This window comes from Micrasema longulum, unplaced genomic scaffold (genome assembly GCF_059751315.1).
Source record: "Micrasema longulum isolate JH-2025_06_02 unplaced genomic scaffold, ASM5975131v1 h1tg001378l, whole genome shotgun sequence".
NCBI classification, from domain to species: Eukaryota; Metazoa; Arthropoda; class Insecta; order Trichoptera; family Brachycentridae; genus Micrasema; species Micrasema longulum.
The window spans coordinates 13,603-20,403 of NW_028278564.1; positions in this window are offsets into that span (position 1 = coordinate 13,603).

The following is a 6,801-nucleotide window of genomic DNA, read 5'->3' on the forward strand; positions in this document are numbered from 1 at the left end:
ACTATGAAATATTCTTGTGTAAAAACACGTTATTAAATAAATATTTTATGTCAACCATGTTGGGAATCGAACCCGAGACCTCTTGCATGGTCGGTAAACACGCTGACCACTGCACCACGAGGCTGCTAAAACCTATATAAAACAATATCCAGAGACCTTTGAACTGTGAGTACAATGAGTGATAGTGGCCTTACATAATGGTAGAAATGCTAATAAAAGGATGTTTTTAATAAAATTGTTTAAATGTTTCCAATCATATCAAATATAAAATATTAAATCCGTACAAAATACTTCAGAACCCTTTCCTCATCAATCATTTTATACTTTACACTTCCTCTGAAGCGCAGGTAAATTAGGGCGATTTTTATAAGGAAAATATTTTTAAGGTGACAGAAAATCGCGGGGTTTTCCCACACAAAGCATTTTTATGGTCCGTCCCCTATAAAAGTGGCAATAAACTGGTAGTAGCAGGCCCTTGGCTTTATTTTCAACCCCGTCGGCCATCAGTGTCCGAATCTGCGACCTCTACCCTTCCCAAGGGTTGTATATGTATGGCTTTGGGCGGGTGAGATGTCACACGATACTTTGAGAAACAAAAGGGAAGAATATTAAGACAGTTTAGGGACTAGATGTTATTTTTATACCACCATGGGTACGTTTTCAGGAGGAAATGCATAGGGGATGGTGACTGATTTTTAGGATATCTGAATTTGTCGTTAAATGTTTTAAGGAATAAATATTTGCTGGTGACTTAATGATTATATTGAGATACATGTCCTTGATTATCATCAGTTTTTCATTTTATGGCACTGCATTAGTATTTACACCAACCGTAATGTTTCTTGATTATTTTTGTTACGTGAAGGAAAGATGATGTATCTATGTTTATAAATATAGTCATCATCGTACTTATATCCGCATACGATAGTACATAGGGCGCTGCCTTGAAACACCAAATGCAGCGTACCTCAATCGTCTGTTACATGAGGTTACGGTAATCAGACGTACGTTTCAGGTGCCAGTTCATAGCTGTGAAATATTCTAGTGCGTCTTCTAAAATAAATATTCCGTGTCAATCTTCTCGGAAATCGAACTTGAGACCTTTTGCGTCTAGGCGTATGAAAAATACAGTTCCATGTGTAAAATAGAGCCAGACCCATAGACCAGTGTTGAGTTATTTTATTTTTTATTTTATTTTATTGACATAAACGGCAAATCTGCCTTTTACAAAAATTTATAATGCTCACATATTTGGCTTAGTATTTTTTTTTTTTAAACATAAATTTTCTTTTACCTAAGATTTATAAAAAAAAAAACCTTAAAATTATACAAGATTTATATTTTAAAAAAATCACCTAAAATTAAACAACATATTCAGTAGAAAGTTTAAACAATTCAAAAATAAATGTAAAAAACAAATTAAATAACATAATATTTTAAAATAATATAACAAGAAAATCATAAGTACTGTTTCATACAGCTGGGCAAAGTTAACAAAAAATTGCAAATATTATAAAATGCATAAATAAATAAATATAATTAGCATTCACAATCTTTGAAAAAGTTTGAAAGGTGTGTTCTATAGGAACAATACCCTACACTAAATATATCAGATACGTGGGAATAACTATTGCCGAGTTCATGTAGTCTGTTTAATACGGCATTCCAAGTATACACTGTCCGTGAATTGTTGCTACAAAACGGTGGCACCTGTCTAGTCATTCTTCCAGGCACCCTGAAGTTGATTAGAGGGCAATCTCATATTGAATTTACGATTTTGAATAAATTTAAAGGGCCTCTAATTTTTCTATATATAGTCAATTAGTTCATTATTCTGAAATTTAAAAACTGTTTATTGACAAAAAAATCTTTTTGTATGAGCGAAACCGAAAAGAATACGCTCGGTCTTTAAAATGGTTTTTGGGTATTTGAAGAGTGTTTTCACTGCAATATTTCGTTTTTTTACCTGAAGCGTAAAACTGATAACCTTATCTTCAGATACGGAAAAATTATGACGACGTTTACACATCAGTGTATCTGGTAAACTAGAGCTACTACTACCAGAGATAGGATAAACCGCCACACGCGTCTATTCTGACATTACTATTTCGATAAAAAAAATTGTTTGTATTTAATTTTTTATTTTGCTAAGTTACATAAAATAAATACAATTTGTAAGTAAGTGTTAGTGTCATTCTTGAAATTATATGTCCTGAATTGTAGAACTCCACCATAATTCATAAATCATTTAAAATAAGTGTGTAGCTTAATTCAATCAGTTTGAGTAATAATAAAGATTAGTTAAAGTTAGAGATAAGAATAAAGATTGAGTTAAAGAAATAAAAATAAAAATAAATCAAATTGAGTTAAAGATTAGAAACTCATTCTTTTTAAAGAAAAGAAAAGAGAATATAAGAAGATATAATAAGTAATAAAATAAAAAACAAACAAAAAATAGGTTTTTTTTTTGGGCCTGCTACCATTGCAGGAGCCATCTTCAGGGTAAATTTTGTGACACAGTATCACCCAAAAAAGAAACATGTGATAAAATAAATTTACATACATTAATCTACATACACATACTTTTAATAACATTACTTATTATTAAAATTTCATATTAGTTCTAAGATGTTATGAACTTACTTAATAAAGCATAAATAATTAAATGAATTCCTAGCTTCTTCCACATTTATACATGATCTTCGGTTGTGTCTGCTTTTGGCATGACCAGATGTGAGATTTTTGTTTATCTAGTCATGTCACGTCTTCCTTGGTCGTCCTCGTCTAACGTTTCCGTTGATTCTTTCCATTTTACCATTCTTTCGTTATCCATTCGTTCTACATGATCAAACCATTTAAATGATACTTTTTTTAACCACATCGAATATTTATGTCTCAAATGTCCAGTTAAACAAATGACTTTTTTAGATTTTTAATATTTTGTAGACGATTCTTTCCTGGGCCCCGATTACAATGGGAAGTTAACGAAGTTATATTCGACTGCCCATAAAGAGAAACCGATATTTGTGTACAAACATGGATATATTTGTATAAACATTTGAGTATATTAGTCGGTAACCAATAATGTATGCATATTCTGCTTTTCATACAGAAAACTTAATTTTACTTTGTAGATTAAATTTAAGATAAATGTTAACTTCCTATTGTTAAGGGGGCCTGGGCATTAAAATAGGACAATAACAGAGTTATATTTAATGGTCTATAAAGTAAAATAGAATTTTCTGTATGAAAAGTAGTTTTTTTTTTGCATAAAAAATATTTTTAAACAAGTTTAATTGCAGATTTGTGACGATGATACTTTGGTATAGATATTTTTGGACATTAGATTTTGTATAGTCATTTTTGTATAGATGCCCAAATGTTTGTTGACCGGCTGGATTTCCTCTCTAGGCAGTTATTTAGATCTAAATTTATTTATTTCACATAAAACCTTATTTTTTTTCTTTTCTAAATAAACACCTCACTGAGCATAACGTGTCAGGGCATTAATTTGCATTATTTTTATATTATGTTCTGGTACATAATAAATAAATATAATATTATAAATAACACTCTGGATATAAACATAAAATATAGATAGTTTGTTGCTCTTTTACTTCACAAAAGTCAACAGATGGAAGAGTTGAGTAAAAGTGGATGTTTAAACATGGGCAGAATGGTGAATGTTACACAGTGTGTAAAGTGGCCGCTCAAACCAGCCAACGACAGATCATAAGCCTTGTAAAAGACCAGACTTCCATATTTCCTTCTCAATAAAGATTTCCTTCTCTGTTGCAACTTATTTAGAAAATTATGTTTTAATAAAATAAATAAACAACTTTGTTTTTGACTACTATTTTTTTTCCATTGACCGGTTTCAAAGCAAACAAGCTTCTTCGTCAAGGTTTACGTAACTAATAAATCCTTTCCTATTTTATTTTTATCATGTTAACTAAATACTACACGTGGACCCAATAAATCAAGTATTTTTTTCTTACCACCCTGGTAATAAAAAATATATAAAAAATTAGTGGTTAAAAACAAAGGTGTTTTATTTATTTTATTTTAATAAATAACCACAAAGTTAGTTCTTCAAATATAAACTTTAAATTATGTATTATTTTACAGACGATTAAAGATATCTCCAATAACTTCCTATTGTTATCGTGACCCTGGATAAATGCTAAAAAAGCTGTGGTATATCCTGTTGTCGGAATAGCGCGATAACTCTATTCCCCGAAGATCATCCTTTAAATCAGATCAGGGCCGCTCCACCCCGGGGTAGTCGGTCAATTGGCCCTCTCCTTAAGTCATAAATCACACGTGACAAGTGACGTCATAGGCGTGCACTTGTTTCTCGACTCTACGTGAGGCAGTGCACTAAGCCGCAATATTTCCCGAAAGGCGTTGGCCCTGTAAAATATTTCATGTTCGTACTTTATTAATGACCCCCGTGTATTTTTATAATATTAATGCAAGTCTTGTGTGTTATTAAGCGAACGTTCTGAGATTTAGGAGCCGATTGTAGCTAAAATATTGTGGCACGGGACAGGGCCGCCATGAGATATTTTTTTTTTATAACATATTTTTCAAGTTTTTAAACAAATCAATAAATGTTACTAAATATTTGTACATAACCACTTACCGACTTTTTTACTGGTTTCAAGACGTACCCGTCTCTTTGTAAGGACACCAATTAAACCAACATGCAAAACCCACTATACACCTTCACCTTAGTTGTTGCACAAAAATATAAAACCAACATGACATGCATTTTAATAAGCACAAGCACTGATAAGAACAAACATGCATTGATTAAATTATTAAAACATTTTTTTGTTTGAGAATTAATGAAAAAGTAGAGGGGATAGAGGGAGAGGGTAAGCTTAATAGGTTTAATAGGGTGACCATTACAGTGGAACATCGTATAAAGGACTAAATTGGAAGCTTGTTTGATTATTGACGAAAGAAACATTATTTTTTAAAGCTTTCCTAATGTGAAATATTTCCATATTATTTACTTTTTACCCTTCATTAATTGTGTGTAAGATTTTAACTCCTGTATTTTTATTAAATTAAATCATTAAATTAAATTAAATCATGACTTTAATAAATGGAACGGGATTGACGTGGTAGGCGGCAAGAATGCTGGCTGGCGATAGGGTCTCCTGGAGGCGTCTGGTAATGTCCACATGATCCATCTAGGAGTGGATGAGGAAACAGAAAGAATAAAAATGTTGAAAGGAGTATGAATTTACTAGGCATATGAAGACCAATACAATGGAACATACTAGAAGTATTATTGATTGAAGGGAGAATTTTGATCATGCTTTTATACATTTATTTTATTTATTTATTTACTTACACTTTTTATAAAAATACAATTCCATGTTCACTTTGCCCAGCTAACAAGGGTACATACCCCGTTACAAGCTAGGCAATTACATTTTAATATATTATAATAGTTAACAAATGAATATAGAGTATAGACAAACAAAATATAAACTTATTCGCATACACATTTTGATACATATACATACAGACATACACATATATACACACATATATATATATAAATGTATATACATATATACACATGTACATACACACACACGTACACACATCCATGCGCATACACATACATACATTCATAAAAACATAGAAAATTTATTTATGCAAAACTTCATGGTTGTCATCTATAAATATGTATTTTTTTAATTATTCCTTATTTTTTAATATTTTATTTTCGACATCCAGTTAGAAACTCTAATCCGTGGCATGCATCAACTTTTCTGACTCCCTACGACCAATGTCATGAAAGAGCGAGGTCAACACCTTCCGTAACTTGACAACACTCCCGTCTTTCCACGATTCTGGCAAAAGGTTATGGACCTTTTTGCCTACGTAATAGTGTTGTCTCGACGCCAGAACAGTGTTGACCCCTTCACTTAGTATCAGATCCCTATTAGAGTATCTTGTATTATAGTTGTGGTTGACGCTTGGGTAAATGTCTCTATTTATGTGTGTAACCACTACCGTTCTCAATATATACTGTTGAATAATATTCAGTACTCTGAATTCTTTAAGTCATTTATGCTTTTATAGTATTCATTGTATTTACGTCTTGAAACTCTTAGACAAAGGAAAGTTGTTATGTGGTTAAATACGAATGTTTATTTTAATTTTTATACATTTGAATCGGGTTGTGGCCCTGTGGCTAGTGTTGCGGACTTACGGATCAGAGGACCGAGGTTCGAACCCTACTTAACCGCATCTTGATTCCTTATAGTGTGAAATATTTCGGTCAATCATAAGAACGAAAGAAGTTTTTTTTATCAACTACTTATCTTTTAAAATATTTGACAAAAAACCTTTAAATGTCAATAATACTATTGTTTTGATTCTTTATGATCAAAAAAAAAATATAGTTAAACAATAGTTGAATAGTTTTAAAATAACACATTTTTTCAAATCCTGTCCTGGATTTAACTCGGAACTACATTTTATAACTAACAGGAAAGTAATAAATGAGTGGGAGTATCTAATGCTAGGTTTGCCATGGAGAATACTTCAAATTACTAAATGTATGTTAAAAATCTGACTTTAACTGGGATTAAAAATGAAATGAAATATCACAAAATTTAATTAGCATTTTCGTATTTATATTCCGGTTTCCGACGTAAACAAATTTTTTATTTGCAAATCTTTTTTTATCGTAGGAAATATCTGACAGTATAATAAATTTTACAAAATCACTGAAAAAAGTCTGAAAAATTTGTCTGTTGAAGAAATGTACATATA